At 38.1% G+C, this 26,261-nt stretch overlaps 1 protein-coding gene across 8 annotated transcripts in view; it reads right to left on the minus strand.

The window, feature by feature from the left end:
- MAPK10 (mitogen-activated protein kinase 10) overlaps positions 1 to 26,261 on the minus strand; it is a 158,225-nt gene that overhangs the window by 112,319 nt on the left and 19,645 nt on the right. For 5 of the 8 annotated variants that reach the window (XM_071555755.1, XM_071555761.1, XM_071555754.1 and 2 more), the window contains one exon: positions 8,673 to 8,739. The exons of 2 other annotated variants lie outside the window; for them this stretch is intronic. The gene's annotated coding sequence lies outside the window, so the exon portion shown is untranslated. Of the gene's footprint in view, positions 1 to 8,672; positions 8,740 to 9,117; positions 9,179 to 26,261 lie in introns of those variants that run through there. One more of the 8 variants, XM_071555756.1, reaches the window with a different exon arrangement.

A 26,261-nucleotide genomic window follows, 5' to 3' on the forward strand; every position in this document is an offset into this window, starting at 1 on the left:
CACTTAAATATTATATAATGTCCAAGACTAATCAGTGCATTTTAGTTAAAGCTGCGTAACATGAAGCAAAAGTAAAATAAATTAGAAACTTCTAATTATTAACTTCTTAACATAAACCAGTGTGACATTACTGACTGAGCTGCAGCACTAGGTCATTGTCCCAGTTAATGACCAGAGATAAGAAGTCAGAGAGGAATGGACAATGTTATTCAACCCTGGCACTCGCTGTTCCTCTCGTGACACAGTGAATAGACGGAGATTGATTCCTATGGCTGTGGGAGCAGAAAGCACACTTTTCTAGGCAACAAAAGCAATGGCAAAGCCCCTGGTCAGCCTCTGTCCTCCACCGATTGTCAGCTGCTGTTAAAAACAGGTAGCTAATGGTCACATTTTTATGGTGAACAGCTTGTTATTTGATAATTAATTTTTAAGCCCTTAACTGTCATGTAAGGATCACAATCTCATCTTTCATTAACTGTATGTAGTCACAATAAAGTCACATACTGTAAGGAAATATATAATACATTCTTATTTATTTTATTTTATTAACTATATTGCAGATGTAGATTATTATGCTTCCTTTTTTCTGTCACAAGGGTTCTAGAGTTGAAAATGCAAAATGAAATTGTTTAAAAAAATTACTGAGAGCAGATGCTGCAGAGCAGCTATATAGATGAGACTATAAGAGCAAGATATTCAGTTGCCTTTGAAGTCCCCAAACCAAAATACTAAGTTAGGTTCACCAAGCAATTTCTTTTCCTGTTGGACATCTGAAAGGAAGCCCAGTTCCATATCCTACTATTTCCAAAAGAAAGCTGAAACCACCACACACAAGCTGGACAAAAGGGTCTGCCACTGATGATTTTCAAAGTTGTATTTCTAAGCCCCTTTCACAATCTCAAAGGAATCTTACTTGAGATTTTTTTTAATGCCTTGAGAGGATAACAATGTACCTAGACGTAGTTAAATACTAGGTCACCTTCTTGGTGCCAGGGTCTGCATGAAGCATAGGTAGAGAAATGGGAATGAATCATAGTGCTTCCTGAAGCTGTCTCCCGTTCCTCCCTTTGAAATGATAATTTGCATAAGAAAAACAGCAGAATATCCAAAAGCCAAAACATCACAGTGAATTACTGGCTCAACATTCATTTAACTTGGGCCATAATTCTGGTCTCCTCTGAGTTCATTTCACTGTGTGATTCTCATCTTCTCATTTACCAATTTGTGATCTGTTATAACATCACTAATACACATGATACAGAGGCTGCTTTTGCAGAGGTACTGTGACTTTGGACACGTTAAACAAGATTTAATTCTTACTACTTAGAACAATGAGTGAGGCTTCAGGCAAATCAAAAGGAAAGCTCCACAGAGCAAAGTTTTAATTCCATGTAGTTGTTCATTGTTTAACTCTTCAAGTCAGTACATGAACTGACTGAGAAATAACATCACAGAATGTGTTGGGTTGAAAGGAACCTTAAAGATCACCCAGCTCCAACCCCTCTGCCATTGGCAGGGACACCTTTCACTAGACCAGATTGCTCAGAACTCCCTCGAGCCTGCCCTTCAACACTTTCAGGGATGGGGCATCCACAACTTCTCTGAGCAGCCTCTTCTGGTGTCTCATCATCCTTACAGTAAGGAAAATCTTCCTGATATCCAATCTAAACATGTTCTCTTTCAGTTTAAAGCCTTCCCACTTGTCCTATCACTACATGCTTCTGTAAAAACTCCCTGTCCAGCATTCTTGTAGATCCCCCTCAGGTTTCCTCTAGGGTCTCCTTGAGCCTTTTCTTCAGGTTGAACAGTCCCAATTCTTCCACCTTCTCTTCATAGGAGAGATGGACCAGTCCTCAGACCATTTTTGTGGCTCCCTCTATACTCACTCCAGTAGGTCCACATCCTTCTTATGTAACAGGTTTCAGAGCTGGATGCAGCACTCCAGGTGGGATCACACCACAGTGGAGGGGCAGAATCCCCTCCCTCAACCTGCTGGGCTGGGCTGCTTTTGATGCAGCCCAGGATATAATTGACTTTCTGGACTCGAAGCAGACATTGCCAGGTGCTTATTCCTACATGCCCTTTGCAATGAAAGTATGGTTTGAATTTTTTTTTTCAAGAGCAAAAAGTCTCACATACCAAAACCCATCTAAGTTATTTGTTCATCTGCTACAGCTGAAATAGTTTGCCAAACACTCATAAGGTCAAAGTATGCATTATAGACATTCTATTAGTAAGGAAATCATACTCATGAGAAAGCACCATCCTGGAGTTCTGTAATACCAGTGACTCAGCTATGAGATTTACCTCTTGACGCACCCACCCACTGCTCACACAGATAGCTCACATTTCCCAAGGGAGAGCCTTGTCTGCTGTAACTCTTCCTAACTGCATCTGCATAGCACATTAGCTCCTTAAAACTACACAGGAAGCATTAGGGTGGACAGTCAAAGGCAAGACCTATCGTGCACCCAATCCCATTTCCCCATCAAATTCTCATCCATACATAACTTTTGGGCAGACAAGACATCATGAAATTAGTATTATTGGTACCTATCTACCAAACATTACCAAAGGCCATCCCACTACATTGAAGTGTGCCGCTTGAATATGAGCACTCAATATGTACAACTGTAACTGAAATCAGAAGAAACGAAAGCCTGAAGGACAAGGCTGCCAATTATAAGGCTATAATGAGATTGTTTTCCTCAGCCAAGTGTTTTATTTTAGGTTGCATTCAGTAAAAAAGGCAGGTCAGTCAGAAATTTAACTGGTTGACCTAGATACCACATACCTTAGTCATTTTGACATCTTTTTTATGGGTTTATCTTCCTGGACAAAAATTAAGTCTTAAGTGTTCTTACAGTTGACATATTTAGATGAAGATCCCTACGTATGAAATATTCAATGGGTAATGTTTATAGTATTTGTAGCATCTTTTGCCTCAAAGTACCTAAAAATGCATTTTCACTAGCTTTTAAAAAAAGACAGTTTTCAGTTCAGAAATCACAGGTTACAATGATTGAGGAGAGCTCTGTCTCAGTAATTCCAGTTGGCTCCTCCATCAGCACAACATAACATGACAGCTTTCACAACGCATCACCTCCCTTAAATATAAAGGCCATCTTTGTGAGATGCCGCCAAGAAGTTTGGCACAGTTGCCAGTCTGGATTACGTGGAGAAGACCACTATAGCACTGACTTGCTCAGAGCAGAATGCTGTTTGGGCAAACACATCTATCCTTCTACAGAAATCAAAGACAACAGGTAAAGTAGCAGTCAAACCATGGTAGTCACCTACCCATAACACATAGAGCAGACAACCTTCAGTGAAAAAACTACCAGCATCAGCGCTAGATGCTCTAACCTCACTCCCACCAGTGCATTTTGGAGGCTCTGCCTGGTCCTAAAAAATTTTAAGAAGTCACAGCCAGAAATTAACTATTGTAGGACACATTTACCAACCATATTGCTCATTTTACAATTTCTAGGAATGGTTATAATGTTCCACTCTATCACCTACAATATCAACTTGTCATCTAAAGCCACCTGTGGGTTAACTGGGGTTTACCTTTATGGATTTTAGCAATTAAATCTGTTATTTGGCTGGATAACTGGCTGCATCTGAATTTACTATTAGAATATGACACAATACAACAGTTGAACAAGACATAAGCTATTGCCATGGCACAGCATTGCACACTTTCACAGCTTTCAGATGAGGATTTTTAAATGATTCAGCAGGGAACATCACTTTCTGCTTCACTGCAGCTGAAGACAGGAGTAGCTTTCTGTGGCAAATGCTATTTGAGCAGCTCTTTGTAGAGACATCACAACCAGAAAGACAGGACCTGTGCTCCACAGACCTGTTTATCCAAAATTACAATAAGCTGTACAACAGTAAAGAACAAACATGAAACAAACAATGGCAATGGCAACTAGAAAGCTGAAAATATGATTTGGTTGAATCAACAATGGATTTTTATATTTTATTTTCTAATGCTTATTATTGTACTATTATTATTGCTGTTAATGATACTGACTGCTGCTTTTTCTACAATGGTCACAATGACAGGTAAGTGCTTTCCTGAGGAAACAATGATGGACCTTTCAGATGTTATTTGGAGCTGTATGGCTTGGTCCCGTTTCTCCTCACCTCACATGAGCCTGTACAAATTCCCTGCCAGAGTTCCCAACTCACTAACTCAAATGGTTTAACAAGATGAAGGCCACTAGAAGCAAGATTTCCCCAGCTGCTACTTTCTTATCAGGTACATTGGTTGATATGAGCTGCCTGTCAGCCAGACTTAGAGCATGTAACACCAAAACACAGCCATAAACTACCAATACAGTGAAAAATATGGTAAATAAATTATTAGTGTTCTCACAGTGATTAGTGTCAAGCTTTCAGTGAACTGGTAGACAAATTTAAAAAAAAAGTTTAAATAAAAACTTTTAAAAATAACTCTTCCACAAAACAACAGAAAGAGTAAATAGTTTTGTGGGGGGTTTTTCGTTTGTTTGGATTTTTTCTTCCCCCATGAGAATGTCTGTTCAACGTTGAAAAATCAATGCTGCTTGCATCTCCCTCTCCACCTCTCATACCAAACCCTGAGAAAACTTCTGTTTTCTTCATGGTACTGGCACATTTTCCAGAAATAATACCTTTGTGTTCCCTAAATCCCTCATTCACAAATTCTGAATTTCTTTTCTTGCAATGTTTCTTATCATGCTTCTTTTAACATACTTTTTGTGTGTTTCTATTAGAGCTACTGATATAGCATTTTGTATTTTAAGCAATTTCCCACCCCTTTGCATGCTTCTGTGAACGATAAAGGAACTTCTGGCACCACACGGTGTGAAGCTATTTTGGGCCTGCTGATGTGACAAAAAAATTTATACACACCAGAAACTTTCAGGAAAGTGCCTCTATAATCTTTGGGAGAAAAAAATACTATCTTTTTAACTAACTACTGTATGCATTGGTATTCTACATATATATGTAGTTGAATCTATAACCTTCCATTTGAAAAGTTTTTCTTAATTCTGTTTAGAGAGCACTTTCTGTTTCCTTGTGGGATGCAGCTTTTCCTAACCTGTTAGTTCTTTGCAGAGCATTTAATTTCTGATAATTTCAGTTTGCTGCAGTACAGCAGAGTGAGGAAAATCCATTCAAATTACAAGTAAACCCCTACTGTTCCCACATGAGCTTCCCTTTTAGATCCTATCTTCTCTCCTCTATGATTAGACACTTCAAGCAACAATCACATCCAAAAGCAGAAATTTGCTCAATGAGTTTTAACAGTTTTCTGCCCTTGACTCCATTAAGATTCCAAGATTTTGTAAGTGAAACATAAAGCAATTAAGCCTTTATTTAGTGGCTCATTTAACGATTGTCAGCTTTATAGTGTAGACTTTAACATACTAAGTCTGTTTCAATAATTTCATACACAACAAAAACCTTAGAGAAAAAGTTGTCCATCCTGACTCTTCCTATCCATCCCTCTCCAGAGAGATTTGGTACACCTCATAACACAGGCATTTTTCCCAAGAGCTCACTTTTATGAAGCTACATGGTTTTTTACCAGCAATTTGGACAGATAACCAATGTCCATTTCAGGCTGGGTGTTGCAAATCTTTGTCCTTCAAGCTCATATTTATCTCCCATTGTTCCTACCACAAACCCTAGAGCAAATAAACAGTAGCCACAGCCTGCAGTTGTTATAATCCTATAATTTGTCAAAAGCACTGAAAGCACAATTCTGTACAAGTAGAAAAAAGGAGCTTGACTTTTTTCAGTGAACCGCTTGTCCTTCAACCTTCAGACAATCTGGGCACTGAATTGAAAGATGCCCTCAACATCTAAAGAACTGACACCACAGTAAAAGAGTCTGAGTCATCAGGCAAGGAAATCCTCACTGATTTCAACGTGACAATTAGAAGTAAGAAAGTACCAAAAGCAAAAAGCTATAACTTGTTCCACAGAAAGTGAACTCTCTTCTTTTCCCTGTCAGAAGTTATCAAAACCACTTTGAAAAGCCCCCCCACACTACCAAATATTTTGTAAATTGCAGCTGCCAACCCAAAGCACTAAAAACTTAAAGCAAAAAGGGAAACCTTCCAGGAATTATTTAATGACATGGAATTACATCTACAATCACCTCCTTTCTCTGGGATGCACAGCAATTGAGCTCTTCTTTGCGTCTGCTTTCTGAAACAGGAGTTCACTGGAGCAGAAATTCCCTTTATACTTGTGCCTTGTGCAGCACACAATGTCACCAGTATTCTGCAAATACAGCACTGCAGTAGAACATCAGCACTAAGGAGCTGATTGTCAAAGTGACTTTCTAAACTTAGAACTTGGTTTCTAGAGCATAGATCTTGGGAGTTTTTGTCACTGCTGGAAACTGATAAAAACTCTAGACACTTCTTATCTTCTTCTCATTTAGGGAAACAATATATCTGGCACAAACAAGCTTTTTCTTGGCCCTCTTCTCAATGCTTAGGAATTTTAGGACAGTTCAAGGCTGGATGACTTGTTCCTTCACTTTTTTTACAGTATTACATGCAGCTATTCTAAAGCAATCTAATTAGGAGAAAATAAAAAGAGCAAGTCAACCTCCTTTCTCCACAGCTCAGACCTGCTAGAAAACCAATGGGATTTATTGGCATGCCAAAACAATGTATGACCCCCAGACTGCATTCATGAGATGAATCTTTTAGGTTCCCTAAAGTGAAAAAAGAACACCTGGTATGAAAAACACTGGGAAGGAAGAAGTTGTAATATTTTTGTATATAATGCCCTTTTTTGCTACTTTAGCAATTTCAAGGAGGGGAGGATGGTAAAGGGGGACAAGTCCTCTGCAAAACCCCATGCAAAACACAAATTTAGCAGTTTCACAAAAGGGTTGGACAACCTTTTGCGTGCTACATTGTTTTAGATGAAATGAACTCTACTGGGTGTCATAATCTGTTAGTTAATGTTGGAATTGGCCTGAAGGCCCCGTAACAAAAGCAACCTTCACAAAGGGCAGCTCAAACAGTCTAAATGCACTTCAAACCAACCAAAATAGTCATATTCAGTAATCCCTTAAAGCTGAGCTCCATTTGACACAGAACAAATTACTACTTTGAGCCTTGGGACATATTCTTAAACTTGGACTTTTCAGCTCCCTCCTTTGAGATGGTTATTACCCATCAGTTAAAGCATTTAATAAGCCATGGTTTATGGAATGGACTGTGAACTACAGATACTCTTGTACCAGAATCTAGATCATAAATTCAATACAAAAATATATTCTGCTGGTTTTGTACATCACTCTGTTCTACACAGTCCCAGACAGACCTTATCAGCATTCCACACCAGGAAGTCTGATATATTACTGCAGCACACTCATTGGACAGACAATAGCAAATTGTAGAAAATCATAAGCGACAACAGAAAGAGCTTTTCAAAGCAGTAAAGGAGGCTGACCCATTGGGAAAAAATACCTGTGAAAGGACAAAACAAAAAGGGAAGAAGAACAGAAGGAAAGGACTATTTTTAGCAACATATTACAACTGAAACTTTGTCTGACTATCCCGACATGCGCATACATCATAAACCAAGTTAAATGTCCAAAATGAAGAATAAATGAGAAATGCATGAATAGAGGCTCTTCTTTTGAAATGCTTTATTTTTTATTTTTTTTCTTCTTGTCATTCAAAGTGCTTATAAATAGTTTGGGTTTAAAGTATTAAAAGTTAAGTGGCAATATATTTTCCATTTCTCAGACTACTGCCCATTTAGTAATCACATTTGATAGGCATTGGTGAATGCTTTCAAGAACTGATTGGGCTGACTTTACTACAGAGATTTCCTATGGCTGAGCCTCCTTGTGCAACAACTCCTTTTCCCTGGCATTCTTCCTAGATTCTCTTAAGTCCATTACAAATGTGGGCAGACATACTTTCTTGATGACACTTCTACTTGCACAGAAAAATTAAAAGCTTTTCAACCTTTCTTCTAGACCCACAGTACAATAATCTGTCATGTCCTTAATGATTCCATCTTTATTGTAAGGAGTTTACAGGGGTTGCTAGTTCTTTCTCTTCAGTTGATTCCAGAAATGAGCCTTCACACTTAGAGGACAGAGAGTTGTAATGCTGTTACAAAAGTGTTTTTTCACTATGCTTAAAATGCAAGGATACATTCAATGTATCAAAAAGCAAATTACGTTTTTCTTAGCAGGAATATAAACAGAAATTGCCTGCTTTTTAAATTATTGAGGGAATGTAAAGGATACTAATTATTATCAGAATGTCCTTTCAATGTGGCTCTTTCAGTATTTCAGTGGCTGCTCTAAGATGGTAAATTCTAGTCTGAAAAAAACTAAGTTTTTTATACAGGTTCATTTTATTCACTATCATAAACAAAAGTAAACTGTTTCTCTGCCACTTTACCATTGTTCTTTCCTATTTCCCAATTTTTGTTACCATTTTTGTCCCAGGGCAACCACTACAGTCCCAAAATGTGGAATCTTACTGAATGATAATCCTCATTTTAAGGACTGACTGAAGTTCACAGAAAATGAGTTTATAAATCTCACATTTCAGCAACAGCTGACCAAAGTAAATTTGAGGTGTTAAGTTCAGGCATGAACTGTGGCAAAGGTAAAATAAGCAACTACTTACATTAGCATGGTTTCAGGCACAGTACACGCTCATCCACTCCTCTGCCTAACTTGCTTGTGACCAAGTCCTAGAGAGAGAGATTTCCCATTGTTATTCAACACAAGTTAGCATATATGGAGTCAGGGCTACTATGGAAGCAGTTTCTGTTGTTCTTGCTCTTTATGCTCCCCGTCCTCAACACTCTATCAACTCCAAGAACAGCAAACCTGGTTTTTGAGAAAACTTGTCCCATACCACATCATTCTGGTGACAAAACTTAGGCTAATAACAAACCTCCCGCTACCTCTGACTGAATATTTGGAGTGACTCTTTGAGAGATTCTTTAGACCTCCTTCCAAACATATCAACCAAAGGAACATGCCTAACATCCTCTTCTGTCAAATCCTATGGAGGCAAGACAGACTTTTATTGGAGGGTGAAATGGTTCCCCACTGAAGCCACTTACTTGCAGGTTTCTAACAAAGTCTGAATGCTACTCTGGTGGTATCTTTTCTGAAGCTCAGATCCTGGACTCATTAAAACAAACGTATTAATGGTTTAAGGCAACTATCTTGTGGAATATATAATGAAATGTTTTAAATTCAGTGGTTTCCAGCCTCTGATCATAACACTGCAACATTTTCTGGTGCTTTTCAAAAAGATGGAACAGTAACAGAATCCTTATGAGATATTATAAAAGCACTTTAAGTATTAAAAACAGTGAGACCATGAAATATATTTGAGAAGTTTTCTAAAGGACTAGAACACATAAGTAGAAGCACTTGCAATAAACAATTGGCAATTCCCACAAAAGTTATAGTTACCTTCTACTTACAAAAAGATCAATTCCAGTCATTTCTGTTTCTGTAGTCAAAATTCATGCTGTTACTGCTACAAGAAATTCTACCCTCCTCTCTCATTTCCTAATATGAAACTATCCAAGCCACCTGTTGTATGCTATTAATGCTGATAGTATAATATTCATAATAGAAAACGTATTCTCTATTCCAAAGATGCTTTTCTTTACCTGCATTGCCTTGATCCAGTGAATTAATATGTATTGAACTTCAAAGATAAGTAATTCCATTTATTTCCATGGCATTCCTTACATGCTTAAGAACTTGCTAATGTGCACTAATGAAGGACAGTAGTATACTGAAAACAGAGCAACGGTGCATTTCTCGCCTGAAATTACTTACTTAGTACAGAGATTTCAATTAGTAATTATTTTGTTAAAATGCCATAAGCAAAATGCACATTATAGAAGAGGAGATTCACTGGGTAATCTGAAATACCACCTGAATTTGCCAGACTGCAGTGGGATTTCAGACTGAGGTCCTTCTGTTCTGCGCATGTGTGGTAAAATCACCGGCACAGCACACCCCAGCTCGCAGAGTCCAGCCTGTATTCTTTGTATGGCACCTTGTCAGTCATGATTTGGAAAGTTATGGTTTACTTGCAGCAATGCTGCCTCCACGATCACTTTGTTTATTTAACTAATTGCTCTCCCTTTTGGGAGTGATTACTTAACATCCAGTGAAAACTTTCTTCCTCGTATAGCTTTAGGCCATACGTCTTGCCCCGGAATCAAAACAAGCATTTGCAAAAGCAATCAGGGAACAGACATCTCAGGCTGGTCTTGTTTCAATATTCTTCAGTTTGTTTTGTGTACAATAGATACTGTTACTTTGTTGGTAAAACACAGAAAGCCTCACTTGGAAGGGCCGTAGGCAACCACCGTTCTGACTGTCTTTAAAATATCATCAGCTGTTCCAGAGGGGAAAAAAAAGTATATGAACAATATCCATACCTAACATCACAAAATGCATATCCAAATGTCATTCAGGATAAGTAGACCTATCTATACAAAAACACTTAACCAGTCAAATGCCAAGACTTTTTTATTACAGTACCTGTAGTCTTTCTCCTTCCTATTCTCAGTTCTAAATATAAAGCCATCATTCAAGACGGTTTGGAATGGTACAAAAGTCACTTTTAAATTTTTGCAGACTACAAAAAACCAATTCTGAATGAAAGCCATTGATAATAAAGTAAATGCAAATTTGTTTATTCAGCTAGTATATGGGAACTTGGTGTTGTCAAGACACTATAATGTGAGCAGCCTTAATCTGGATAGAAAAATATGAAGCCATGACAAACACAGGAAAATCTCTAAATAAAAGCACAGCTTACAGATGAATGGGCAAATTAAAATCTAGAGTAAATTTATCCAAATTTATCTTAGTAAGCTTCTCCACAAATTCCATTGTTTCAAAGAAAATAGGAAACACTGACAGTGAAATAAATCAACATTAATACATACCCTAATATATTTTCCATTTCATCTTTCTATGTGACAATGGGTGCTATCCTGCAAAATATTATTTCCAAAACATTAACTAACATCTGCATCCAGAACTGAGAGTTGCAAATTGGAGGAAATAGGAGAGTTAGAAATTATTTCTCCCCATAGGAACATATTAAAAAGCAGAAGTCAGATAAGGTAGACCTGTCAGGTACAATATGAGTGATGTGAAATGTTAAGGAAAATGCAAATGGGACTTCAAAAAGCAATTACACCTTCAATCACTTCTTATGTGTGAAATACAGCCTATGACAAAGCTCTTCTACAAAGAGATGCATTTTGAAAAGATGACATATTGGAGGAAATAAACTGCAGAAGGACAAACAGCTTGAAATATGACTGACCCAACCTTAGTACCTTTCTTAACAGAAGTCAACATGTTCAGAGATTAAATGATCCAACAATCCAGGTAAGGCTGCTTTTATCTGCATACGCAGAGGAAAAATTCTAGTTATCTGGAACTACCTGGATCATTGGTTTAAGTTAATGTTTTCATGCATTTCTCAGCAAGGCTATTCTACCCACAGAAAATGAGGCTGGAAATACCAAACACAAATCAAAATATCCATATGGATATCGGGAACAGCCAGCTAAAACAGCCACAATAAAATCCAATAAGCCATAGGCTATTACAGAAAACACACAGAGAAAATGGCACAGGAGAGCAATCTGCTCACTGAGCTGGCTGACATTGGTGCCATCCTGTGTCTAACTGCTCAGCTCTTCCAAGGCTGAGAGGTTTCATAACACCTTAAATTCCAGGCAACAATACCATTTGTGTTGTTGTCATAGCAATTCTGACAGTATGAAAATTGATGGCCACTTACAATTCACAGGGGACAGTTAATTTCAGTAATTCTCTTCAGCAAACATCCTGTGTCAAGCTCTGACTGTGTGTGAACTGTTTGTGAGAGCAGAAACCTAGGACTAGTAAAAAACCCAACAAATCCACCGACTTTTCACATGAGGCTGAGCACAATCGGCTCCAAAGCATTCTTTCATGAGGAACTCAAAAGTCAGAAATACTCCCAATCAGTGGAAGCCTTCAGAATCTTGCTTTCATTTCTGCATCCCTGTTTAAAAAATAAAGGCAGCTTTATTAAGCTTTCTCACTAAATTGCTGTGAGGCTTCCTAAATGCCTGCATGCAAATAGTGTCTTTTTAAAAAGTTAGGAAAAAGAAAAATTATTTGGGAAAAAAAAGTGCTTTAACCATTATGTATAAAAGTAGAAAATAAAAGTCTTCCTTCTACTTCTCCCTTTTTCCCCATCCAAAACCCAAACTACCCAATTATCTGGAGCTGATGGAAAACAAAACTGGACCATAAAAATTACAAAAATACGGAGGGCTAATTCTCATTTCTTTTCCTCCCAAAACAGCTCCATAAAGTCTTAGCTTTTATCACACTCAATGAGAGCAGACATGAAAAGGTATAAAAGAAATCACAATATGGGCCATGTCTTTTTTCCCTTCCCCATCACAATAGTGCAGTGAAGTAGCCAATGTTATTAAGAAAATTTTACAGATAACAGACAGAAAAGTATCTAACACCAATACATAAGATTACAGCATATTTTGTGCCCATTTATTCCTAAGCGGTTCATAAAACTGTCATCTTACTCATCTCCTGAATGTCACAAACTGGAAATACAGGAAAAGTACTTAAAGTATGAAATACCTGTGGCAATTAAACAAACGCTCTCTCAGTTTCTTGTACAAAATAAATACATAAATGAAACACACTTCACCGCTCTCTGATTCAAAGTCTCCTCCACATGCCCAAATCCATTCAAATAGTTAAAAAGGATCTCACATTTAACATCAAAACCAGATCCCTGTTCATACTAATGCTATTTACATTTCCAAAATCAAGAGCACTTCTTTCTAAAGCCCATATTATATTGCAATATCTATCACATACACCAGCTATATGTACGCTACACAGATTTATCTAGTCATTTGAACATGGAAGCCTGCACAGAAACCTTTAAATTTGGCAGCCAAAGCAACATTTCTTGCCCCTTCTCCTGGCCCTCACAGTGAACAGTAACATTGCTCATCTTGACTGAAAAGCAGCCAGTGCTCTCATTTCTCACAGAGTATGTTTCAAAAGAAATTTGCTCATTGATCTATCAGCAGACTGTAATTTTATTTTGTTACAAAGAGCAAACCCTAGGAAGTCCATATGCAATCCAGTCATGTCCATGCTATGGCAGTTTCAAACTGATGTTCAACATAATCTTAATTTAAGGCATATCAGCTGCTTGGTTTGGGTGCCTTTTGGGAGGGAAGTAATCACAGTTAATGTTTCATATTCTGATCCTAAACAGCAGGTGTTCAGATGAAAACTCTGAGATACCAATTTGAAATTAACTCCCAACAATTTACACTACTGACAGTGCAACAGTTGGCGATTATTTTAATAGTACTGGCACATCTTCCCATGCCAATAACCCCTCATCTTCAACATAATGTAGATTACTTTCTTCAGCTTAGAGCCTGAACTCTTTAAACTGATGATTAAACTCGTGGTTCTCATCTATGACAAGGGACTGAGCAGTCTGTGATTAAGTATAAGCTCAGGAGCCATTTTAAATGCCAAAATTATTTCAATCAGAAGTAGAAGGTCAGTTCTGCTTCAACATACCAGATGTTTTTCATGCACAAAGACATTACAGGTTGAAAACCACCAAAGTCACTTCCACACTGAAAACATGAGGACACGAGGAGAGCCTCAGTATCTTTTATTGCATCAATGTTGCAGTGCTCAGCACACAGATCCTTGGATGATACAGGTTTTTCAGATGTGAATCTATCACCTAACCACAACAGAACACAAAGCATGTTCTGAACTCTAACTCTGAGAACTCCAATGCTTTCATGCATTACACCATTTGAAAAGTGTTACTAGAATGGGCTGGGTCTATTTTATTTTGAGAACAGTGCAGTTCAGTCCAAAGTAGGTATGCACACTGCTGAAATGCAGAAATGTTGCTGATGGGTGAAGGGATTAGTAGAGAGAGGTCAAGCATCCAACTGTCATAACTACATTATTGTCACCTACATACCTGGTTGAGCTCCATTCACAGACTCAAAATGAATTAGTCTCTAACAGACCAGTTACATGTGCACCCTTCCTACACTCAGTAAAACTCACAACCTTCAAATCTTTCATTCAGTCCAATGCACTTTATATGAAGGAAGTGGGGCTCCCTTGACCCAGTTTTGGATAAAGGGCTAACTAATGTTTTTCCTGCAGCGTCAAAGACGCCTAACAAGCATTTGCCAATTAATTTGTCAGATTATTATCAACTCAGTTCTGGTTTACAGAAAGAACTATGCAGGAAATATTTTTTTAGCTTGCTGATGAGAATCACTCGTGAGAGGGAAAGTTTTCATACTGAAAAAATAATTGCTACAGAAATGGCTTGAAGACTAAAACAGCAAGTACAACACAAAAAGGTCTGGCCCATTCTAACACCTGCAAAATTTGTTTAGAACCATGTCCCAAATTGTCTAACGACCAGACCTGGACACAACATTTGCCTTAGCAGAGAATGTCAAGTTCTATCAGTTACAAATGAAATAAATAACAGAAATTATTTCAGCAGGCATACTTGAACTCATTTATCAAACCACTGCAATCTGGCTAAATATCCAACACAAACATAACAGTTTGAATTACTTGCAAGTAGTATTTCCTACCTCAAAGTACAGGTCATGCTTGGGAAGCTACATGGAAAGCCTCTGTGCCTTTGTCAGAGATGAACAAGAAATATTTTAAACTTCTGTTCACTCTCTTTAATAACCAAAACAAGTACCTCTCTACAGACTTTTTAACAGGACACAGTCTAGAAGGCACCACCTCACTAACACCATTAACAATGGCAGTAATATGGGCACTAAATAGCAGCCTCTGTTAAAAACTATCAGAACTTGCATTATTTATCACACTAGCACTTCATCTATCAACTGCCTCTAGTAAGAGCCATCACAAACCATGTCAAAAAGATCGCACAAAATCATGCAAAAAGTTTACAGAAGACACTGGAATGAAGGTCTTGCCTTTGTCAGGGCAAGAAAAAATCTAATTTATGTCCAAGAAGCTAAATGCTAAATTCTTCAAATCCTTTGTTCTTGTTTATCTTTTATAATAATTTAAGGCTATTCCCTTTTTTTTTTTTTTTTTTTTGTCTGGAGACATTGAATTTAGATACATTAAATATAGATATACCACAAACAATAATAATTTTTCTGTTACTTCCATATTTCATTTAACAGACTCTTGTCTCTGGAGCAAAGAAATAAACAAACACACACAACAGCAGGTGTAAATACATAAAACCCAGGTGTACTTCATCTTCTGCACATTATTAAACCTTGCATAGGCAGACATTACTTAGAGGCACTGTACTGAGCATAATAATCAGCATGAGGCCAAGAGGTCAGGTCTCCCTCCGTGGCATTTCACAACATTTGAACATTTCACCCATGACAAGAATATGAATGAGTTCTTTGCAACAAACACACACTTTCAGAGGGACAGGCAAAACCCATTTCTGTCACCTGTGCTGTCAGTTACTGACTCAATGCAGCAAGTCTCTTGACAGATACCAAAAAGGGGGTGACAAAGTGCAAAGAAAAAAGGGACATAAAGCAGGATTTCAGACTGCTCAGTTTTAGCACATTTACCTTCACCAAAGCTAAAGGTAAAATCACTGCCTGAGGACTGTTCTCATAAAGCTATGCCTCTCCAACAGCAAGTTATGTCTGCCTTGGGAGTTACAGAAGTAGTCAGCAGCAGCTCACTTCTACCCTAATCAACAGGGATTTAATTCTTGTGAGGTAGAAAGAGAAAACCCATAAAATCACCAGCCTTAATGCTCACACAAAACAACGACTAAGTCTTCAATTGCTGGCAACAGCTGCCAGTCCTCTAGAGGGACTGAAAACCACCACAGTGAGGAACTAGTGCATGGAAGACAAACTGAGGCTGACTGAAAATGCCACAGGAAGACAGAGGAGACAAAGGGGCTCATCCATCTGAAATGCTTGAAGAAAATGGCCCTGTGGGGAAGCACACAAATAAGACAGGGGATGGTATCCTTTTTCACCAATTTCACTCCTCTTTAATTCCATTCCTAAACTTGCTTGCTGCCTTCTCCTTTCAGTGCATTCCTTCTTTCAAGTATCATTTTTTATCTCTGCACCCCATTTTTTTTCTCCTTTTCCTTATTTTGGGGCTTTTTTTACTACACCTCTTGCAACTTCTCTACTTCTTTTTTGATTCTTTCACTCATGCTGCCTACTTCTTTTCTAGTCTGTCCACTGCTTTTTTTTCAGTGGCCAAACTTGTCTTTTTTTTTTCCCCTCCTTTCTTCTGTCCAGAACATTCTCTTCTCATTTCTTCATTCAGTATGTCTCTCACTGAAGACACCTTTCCCACTTCTATACTTTCTTCCTTTTCCCCATCAAGGACACTTCTTGACTTTTCCTGTACCTTTTGTTACTTTACTCCTTTTCTTGTCTTCAGTCTCCAAACTGAAACAGATAGCAGAAATGAATCCAAGCCCAATGCTCCATGTAAACTCTGGCATAATAGTCAATCATCAATCAAAAAAGGAGGGGTGATTATTTGCTTTAATAGTCAAAGAAGGTGAAATGGACAGGTGAGAAACAAAAGCAATGCAGGCAAGAGCAGCACTTTGATCAGCATGATGATCCATCAGTATGATGCTGATTCTTAAGCTGTGGCTTGGAGACCATTAAGTCTTACTGCTAGACACAAATACTTGCTGCTCTTCTGCCTGCACAGTCCTTTGTCTCAAGGGTCCTCATTCCAGTCAGGGTTAGTCAACATTTGAAGAGGGGACATAATTCACACCAGACTAAGGGAAGAAATTAATCCCTATTTTGTAACAGAGCAGACAGAATGGCATTTTTTCATCTACATCATGCAACCCTTGGATATCTACACCACCACAGGCACTCAGCACAAAGTTTGTTGGGCAATTAAAGACCTGTTTTGAAGTATTCCAGGAGCAAAGAAATGGTAGGAAGTAAGTGACTGATTTCCAAGTGATGTGCTCCATGGATAAGTTACCCTGGAGATAGGGAATTTGAGTTTGAAATTACATGCAAACTCTACTTGAAACACCTCATACTGCTGAATATGTGAGTGGACTCCCCACAGTAGTGGAGGCACAGCCTCAGCAGGCAAGTGAAACCAAAAGTATACACATACAAAAAAAAAAAAGGTCACTTTTCATACATTAGTAAAACCAACAAATGGTCAAGTCACCCCAAACTCAATTAGTGCATCTAAACCTGAAATAGCTCCATATAATTATTTTTAATAAATCCAAGACTAGGCTATTAGTGTTTGTTCAGTTATGATGCTAATTAAGCTCTCATTAATGTCCCTGATTCTCCAAGTTTAATAACAAAAAGCAGCCTCTTCAAATTTAATCCAGTGGTGTACCCAGCTGCCAGAAAACATGGACAAGCTCGCTCAGGAAGGAAAAGGTGCCCCCTGGGAAACTTACACAGTTGTTCTTTCTCACATTTGTGAAGAAATTTGTAAGAACACAATGACACAATCCTCTGAACTCAGAATAGCCATATTAACAGCCTTTCATCCTGCCGGGGTAAACTTCATTGGACTCTCTTCATACACAGCAGATCAAGCACAATTTACCACATACAGAGTCAGATGGAGTTGCAAAATTAGCTGCCTTAAAGATGCAGGGGGCGGCTAGAAGCAGCTGAGGTTTTTCATCCCATTTTCTTAATAACGAGTAACAGTGACTAAATTTAGATTTACTTGTCAGATAAAAAAAAAAAAGGCAACTGCAAAGTCAATTAACACCTGCCAACATTCTGCTAGTTTCAGAAGTTACTATACATCAGTCTGGTAACAGTCCCATTTCGGTCAGGAAGACACAGGATTTTAAAACCCACAACATGTGATCAGCTTCATTCTTCCAAGTACTTCTATAGCAACTGATCTATTCCTCAGTTGAATCCATAAGAGAGTTCAAATTCTACAACTCCAACTAAGCAAAGGCAAAATGTTTCTGAACGCCTTAGTGTCTATATTCTCCACCTTTGCCTATATCCCAGCTGCCTAAGATCTAAGAGACAAGGAACAGAAGAATGCAGACTTCAGCTCCCCACCAGACTCCCCATGCTGCAGGAATAAGCACAGTCCATCACTGCTGTTCACTCTTCAGTCCCCAAGTTTCCAGTTTAGGATAAGGAAGGAGAGGCCAAAAGGAGGCACAAAATGAACTGGGTCACATGCAAAGCTATAAAGGAGGTGAAACAGAATAGAATGGTGATGGAATAAGGTCATATGAATTTATGCCTTAAAAACAACAACAACAAAAAAATATACTGAGAGGTTTAAGAGTTTGGAAAGGCATTACAAATAGGAAACATTCTAGCTACCAGCAAAGAATAAGCATTTTCCTCTTTTAGACATACATAGACACAGCCAAAATATGTCCCTGCAGCTTACACCTGAAGAACAAAACAGAAACAAAAAGTATCGATTAGATCTTCACATGCTTGATCACTTGTTTAGAAATCTTTGGTTCAAAATTTAGAATAGTTTGCACTAGTGATGAGGAAGATTTAAAAGCAAAATATTTCCTATTGTTGCAAACTGCCTCTTTGTCTTCAGAGATTTAGCTTCATTATGGCAAAAGGAAATTACCCTGGAGAACAGTACAGCAGAAGGATGTTATTGACTGTCCATGAAAACAAACCCCAAGTTTCTTATTTACCGTTCCATCACAGGTGAGACACCTGTCTACTCCAATAAAGAACCCTCGTGACCTGCCTCCATCCCTCTTAAAACATCCCATCAAGTATGGTATTGAATGAGGAGCCCTCACATCAGTCCAGAATGCTTGCATCCATCACCCTGTCATCTTCATGCTCACTCTCATGTTACCTGTCACATGTAAGAGTAATAATCTCCAAATATCTGCTGAACAATAACAGCTTATTCCTTAAAACAGCAATTTTCCTGGATGTATATAAAGATAAGGAAGAAAGACCATAAAGCCATTGAAGTGCTACCACTTCCACATTTTTCCCTTTTCTTTCTGGCAGAAACCATGAAGACTGATCAGATTTTCACCCAGGCCCAATGATTTTTCCAGAGCTCTCAAAATACATTTACAGGCATAGGGAAAGGCCATACTAAATGTTAGACAGGCCTATGGAAAGCTACTGAAATGTAGATGTAAAAGGGTGATGCCCAGGACTGTCAGCAGTAGTGAATTATTGCTCATTTGTGCTCTAGTAACTTTATACAGGCAATAGTGAGTTTATTATTATTTAACAGGTAGGATTATTTTGTTACACTTCAGTAAGCAGATGTTATCTGAGCTAAAGTCAGGGAGGCTTCTGGACAAAAAGAGAGAGGAGGTACTGATGCACTGTTCAATTTAGCAACTGTTGCCATGGAAATATCTTTTTTCCTGGCTGCTGATGATTATCTCATGTTTGAAATGTGATTTACGCACATTCTACATGAGAGCAGAGAAGCATGTTTATACATGAACAAACCATGGTTATTTCAATGTTAAAATGCAGTGTCCTCCTTGTAGTTTTCAGAAATACAGAATTTGCCAAAACAGACTACTAATCGTTAAAATATATTGGCCTCCTACAATATATAACCCAATTACCAGAATAAAGCAGAAGCCCTTTCCAGATCTAAAATTAACAGGAACAGGAAATGTAATGCAATTCCCATTTTCTTCCTCTTATCTACCCACAGGAAAGGACAGGGAGAGAACCAGGGAGACTATCTGGTCCAGCAGATGCTATTGTTACGAATTTACAAATGCACAGGCTGCAAGAAGACATACTCAGTTTACTGCTGCAGGATTTTTGTCAGTTTTCTTCTTTTGTGCCTCAAACTAATTTTTAGAATCAACATTCCTCCACAAGCTTAAACACATTTTTAATCAGCTTTATCCTGATGTTTGCCTGTCAATCACCTCTCATTCCACAGCTACAGCAAACAGAGGAGCCATGGGGATGATATATTTATTTCTGGGTATGTGCAAAGCAAGCTGAGTGATGCCAAAAATCTGTATCTCCATTACTCCTAACAACCCCTTGAACTGGTAAGGCCAGAAGGGAAGTTTTCTTTACCAGCTGCAACAAAAGACAATGAAGGAAATTAGGAAGGATGATCAAAATGGATGGTGGTGGCCAGAGTAGCTTCTAATGTCAGAAAAAATGTTCTAACTGCAGACTAACATAATAAAACACCTAATCCTGGAAGGAAATCCCAGCAGCCAAAAGAAAGGACCTATCTGACATATGACCACAATGGCAGCTTCAGCTGAGTAACTTGCACTACCAAAAGGCATCTAAGAATCAAGGAAATCAGCACCATCTCTATATACTTAAATACAGCTTATTTGCATTATTATATATAGTTTGCAGAGCAGATCCTGAGTAGTAGGGGTAGGGAGATAGTCTTAGTGCATGGAAGGACATGCATTTGTGGGCAGCAGTAGGCATGACTGTCTTCTATCAATGGACTTCTTTAAATGTACTCTACATTCATGGCTGACTCCTGTGCTGAATACAAAGACAGGGGAAGAACGGGCAGTAAACTGATACCCTGGTCAAACAACAGCTACATCACAGTATGTTACTGCTTGAACTAAAGTGCCCACCATTACCAGATATAAACAATACAGAAATAGTCAAACTCATTTGGAATATTCCTTTCTCCTGCAACTATCCTCTGTAAAGTTATCAAGAGCAAGCCTGATACTGGAAGGCATCAGTAGACAGACTTAAGGAAATAAAGGTATTTGATGTTTGTTTTTAAATCATTCTGGGTATGTCTGCAGGTAAGAAAAGAATAGCTAAGACAGATAAAAATAAAAACACCTCTGAATTAAGAATTACAGTTATGGAGCAATAAACTAGACAAAAATTAGAGGTATTGAAAGTCCCTGCTCTAAGATGCAAAAAGCAATGTGTAATTGCAGAGCCTGACTTAGGCTACAAAGGTCTCATAGTGACCAGTCTACTTGGGCAGCTGCACAAAAGTAGTTTCAAGGTAAGGAAGGAGGAACTGGACCACTGAAAGTATTGTTCCACTCAGTATTTGAAGTAGGAACAAAAATGCAGAAAATTAAACGTCTCTTCTCCCAAACAATTATCCAAAAATTTAGCCACACAAGACCTGTAAATTGTTTGCTGAACTCAGACGGGATCAAGCTGTTCTTGTGTATAAGGCATCACAGATTAAGAGCATTTCCACAGTACAGTGGCTTCCAAATTACAAATTAAGAGGGCAAACAGACCACAAGCCATCTGGAGATGCCTCAACCCTCACACCAACAGAGGCATACTCTTAGTATGTGAAAAATCTTTGCATGAAAATATCCAAGCTGCAGACATGTTCCACCAAAGCAATGCAAGCTATTAGGCAGGCTCTTTGTGTGTATCAGGTTTCACTTCTGAACCATACACCTAGGGAAGGAAACCTGCTAGTGGAGTGGAGGACTGGAATTCAGCTGTACTTTGTTCAATATGACAGCAATATAACCATGCACTTCAACTTTGGTATTGCAGCTAAAGTTCATCTACCACTCTACAACTAAAAAAATGTAGCAAAGTTATTTCAAAACCACCTGAACTTTGTATTTCTAACATATGGAGATCAGAGCTAGTGAAATTCTCCACTTCTATTTTAATATCAATTAGATAAATGTATAAAGTTAAAGCTAGCATGCATTATAAACTTACTACAAACAAAGATACATAACACCAAGAAAGAGCTGATTACACAATATACAGATATTTGATGAAGTACAAGAGTTTTTGAATAAGAAAAATAAATGTATCTACTGTTGAGTGACACCCATCCTATCTGGGTGCAGAAAGAGGTTCTTTGCAATGACAGAGCTGGTAAATAATAGGACTTACAGCTTAAGCCTACTCTACAGGATGGACGATAGCCTGGCAAATTTTAAGAGATACAGCAAGAACAGGATCCACCTCTATTTCAGACATCTTAACAAGGCTATCCCAAGGCAGCATTCTTCAGTCCCCATACCAGACATTCAGTATAGCCAAATTGCTAAAAACGTACTTAGTAATCCATACAGATACTGACAAATCAGATCAGATCATTAACTGTCTGAAGCACATACTTTGAAAAAGCCAGGAGAAGAGAGAAAGTAACAGCAAAAAAGAATGTTTTTCCAGATACTTATTTCTGGCAATTAAATAAGCTGACAAAGTATTTTTGCTCATGAATACAAAAAAACCTGATGGGGTTGCCAGCATTTGTATAGTAGCTGATGACAGGACAACAGCATCAATTCAGGCAGAGACTGAAGCTAGAGATGGCAAAGGCCCAAACAGAAATTTTAAGGTCAGTCTGGGTAAAATTCAGTTTGTAATGAAAGAAGACAAATGCATGAGACACCTACTCTTAGCTGACAGAACCCAGACAGTGAATTCAAAGTCACTTCCAAATCTGATATTGTAAGGATTGTTTCAGAAGATCCAGTTGCAGAATACACCAGATGAAATCTATTTTCTCCACTGCAGCAACTGCTACATGACAGCACCTTAGCAACCACGAACAGCAGGACAAATACTCCTGAGAGTATTTGAACCAAGTCACCTCCTATGTAAAGACTGCGTCTACACAGAATGACCACTGATGCCCAGCACTGAAGTCATAGCAAGCTGAGACATCAGCAGAGCATCAGGGCAACATGAATGGGAAACACCTAGCATTGTACCATGTGCCATATACACAGCACTCTTATTTATACTTAAAGAACAGCAGACACAATGACTGACATTAGCACCAGCCATTAGAACTGTCATCACCATCTTTAGAGATGCACTTCATATAAGATATGTCAGTAAACAAATTAAAAGTAGAAATGGGTTATGCATTCTCACTGATAATATGACAGATGTGACAGCTTCACTCAGGCTGTGCATGAGGAAACAGACTCAGAGTAGTAAAGATTGAACTTTGACCACTTAAGTGTTAATAACATCTGACACACATGGATGAGGATTAATCAGGGAGTTGTCAGGACTGTTGTAATAATAGCTGCTTGAAATGCTGTTCAGTGGGAGGGATTCTAAAAATGAGAATACATTCACTTACCAGTATATTGCAGTGCTGGCATTAAAATTAATCATGAATAATCATTAGAAGGCTTCTGGTTGGAGGGAGGGAGTATTTCGCATGACCCAGATCCTGGCTGTACATCTACACAGATGGGATTATAGCTGTCTGGTGTCTAACAATTAGAGAGCTCTGTTTCAGCCTCACGCCTTTTGTTTCACTCTTGGTCTAACTGCAATGGCAGCTAGAAAGTCCATCATCTTTAGCCAACCACCATGCTGATATTGCTAGAGTTGAATAAAACTATGATGTACATACAACTGCGTATGTGGGAGGTTGTCAAGGATGTACACTGGAGAGAAAACTGATTTCTGTCTGTGGAAACTGTTTTGCAGTGTTGCAATTCTGTTTTCTTTATTCAAACCTAATGCAGCAATGATCTTAATGCACTGTTTAATTTTAAGTATGTGAATAGCCTGCTAAGGCATTGTTCAACTGCTTAAAGCTGGGTTTGTTGGGATGATTCACTTGCGTAAAATTAAGTTATCCATACAATTACTCTGGTAAAAAGCTCTCTCTTTTTCAATCATGCGGGTAGAACCAAATCCAGTAATGCTATTGATAGTAACAATAAAGCATACAGAAATGACGGAATGCAGCTGAATACTTTTAATAATAACAAAAATTCAATAGTCAGTGAATGCTGCTGTTTCTCAAACCAAGGTTAAATAAAACTAATTGAAGGCTAAAAATGCAGAGCAGTATCCCAAATTTTTATTTTCTTCCATTCCAGTTTTACATTGCTTATCTTGCTTCCTTCCCTTTTAGGTTATAAGACATAGAGACAGATCAGAGTTACTGCTTCTCTACTACCAACACCAACAATGCAGTAAAAGGATTATATTCTTTCCTATTAGGAAAAAAATCTTCCTTATCACAGTTGTTCACTCCTAAAAATGAACTGAGACACAGCACTATTTCAATTTCTCCCTCTTTCCTTCCATGGTAGTCAGGTACCAACTGACTCATTGTCCCTTTAATCTGTGGGTACATATCAATATGCATGAACGCAACCTCTCTTTAATAATTCATTTAGGGCCAAATACTGTTTAGATATGGTAAGTACTTGAACTGTAATGTGCACCAGGGTTAAATACTTCTCAGAACTATCTTCTGTTCTCACATTTCAATTACCTCTCAGGAAATACAGAAAAAAAGGTTTTTCAGTCATATCAAAGCATTTTGCCTATAAATTCGTAGCACTGAATTTACAATAGACAGATTTATATATACTATATGACAATGTACATGCTGTTACATGGGGAAGTGCCTTTTCAACCATAGGGATGTAAGCTGTTGATCAATGTAAATGGCATTGACTTTGTATTTCTGAACTTTACACATACTACACACATACAGTGAAGATACCTGTGAAAAAGAGCAATAAGCAACACCAGAGTGTAATTTAAGTCAGAACTTAACAGCAGTCTTTGGCCACACTGAAATTCTCCCTCTCCCCTGGAGCTGAGTCTTTAATTTCCAGGGGGCTATGTCACAATTTATGCTGGTATGCTTGTATTTTTTCCTTATTCTTTTGTTCTGAAGGAAGGTTGGTTTTCTATTCTTTGCCTATGGTATCACTTCCATTCAGGGATCTGTAATTATAAATTCTGCATTTCCTGCTGTGTTGCAGGTTAGGATATATTTGTGGAAGTGACTGCAAGGTCAGCAATTTTACTCTATTAGGTTGTTGGTTTTTGGTTTTTTTTAAAACTCATTAAAGGCATCTTGATGATGTCTACCTATCTACTTCCAAAGAGAAAGGAAAATTTTTCTTACATTAACATGCAACTGCCCTTAGACTGCTCTGTTTTTCTGCTTACACCCATATTACTGAGATGTTACATACAAAGTCTTTGCTCAGAACAAACTGGAAAAAATTCAAAGAGCTGAGGGAACACATGAGGTCCTTCACATCCAGCTTGGGCTGGGCATTTTTTCAAAGGATGGATCAAAGTCCTATATCCTAGCCAAGATTCAGGGTCTTCCTGTCTGAACAAGTGAGCTGTGAAATAGTAGGTTGACCACAATGCTTTACTCAGCAAATGCTTATGGATTGCATTTGTGGTCATCCACTTCAGGCCATGCTCCTTGGCTCTTCATCTCCACAGAAGCAGAGCGCTGAGGTCTTTATCCTCACCAAGGGTGATGCACCACAGACCTGCAGACCAGTCTTGGGCCTTCACACAGATGAATTTCAAGGTTTTATATTTATGTGTCAGAAAGGCACAAACGTCTGTTCAGAGAAGAAACTATTTTTAGGGAAGAAAGCTGAAAAGAAGACTTTAAAAAAAGGTAGATTAACCAAAACACCAAGTCCTTGTCTTTTCCCCCAAAGTCTCAAACCCACATTTTCTGCCATAATGCATGGTATTTACACAAAGCTTTTCCATCTACATTATGTACTGTTGATCTCATTATTTTATTAAGCCTTAATATTTAAGCATCTACCTTGCTATCTGCACTTTACCACTGAGGTCCACAGTGCTGGAAGAGTATCCAGGAGCTGCCCTTTGCAGTATTTGTCACTTCAGAGTAAATCACTTACCCTCAATTATCTTTACCCAACTGCAAAATAGGGGCAATAATAGTTATTTTTCAAAGTTGATATGAGGCTTATTAATGCTTGTTTAAGTGCTTTGTTATGCTTGAATGGAAAAGGAAATTATTATTATAATTTTAACTGAAGCTTAATTATAAAACTGTTAACATAAGCATATTAGAAAAATGAGCTCTGAATTGCAAGCCAGCAATTGCTCACTTACTCTTAAAACAGTGTGAGATGATTTTATATGCATCTTGCTATCACTAATCCCCACTTTTCCAAATCCTACATTTGTTTCCCATATTAAAGCTAAGAAGAGGCAACATGCGGATTAAATTTAGAGTCTAATCAATCAAAAACCAATACCTAGTACATTATTTGGTGATGTGTTATCACTGGAATCCTGTTAAATAAAAAGGAATAAAATAGCCTCCAAACAAAACCATTCCATTTGCTAGATACTAATTTAAGCTACACATACCTCTAACCTGGAAACAGCCCAAC

Source organism: Pithys albifrons, chromosome 5 (assembly GCF_047495875.1).
Source record: "Pithys albifrons albifrons isolate INPA30051 chromosome 5, PitAlb_v1, whole genome shotgun sequence".
Classification (NCBI taxonomy): domain Eukaryota; kingdom Metazoa; phylum Chordata; class Aves; order Passeriformes; family Thamnophilidae; genus Pithys; species Pithys albifrons.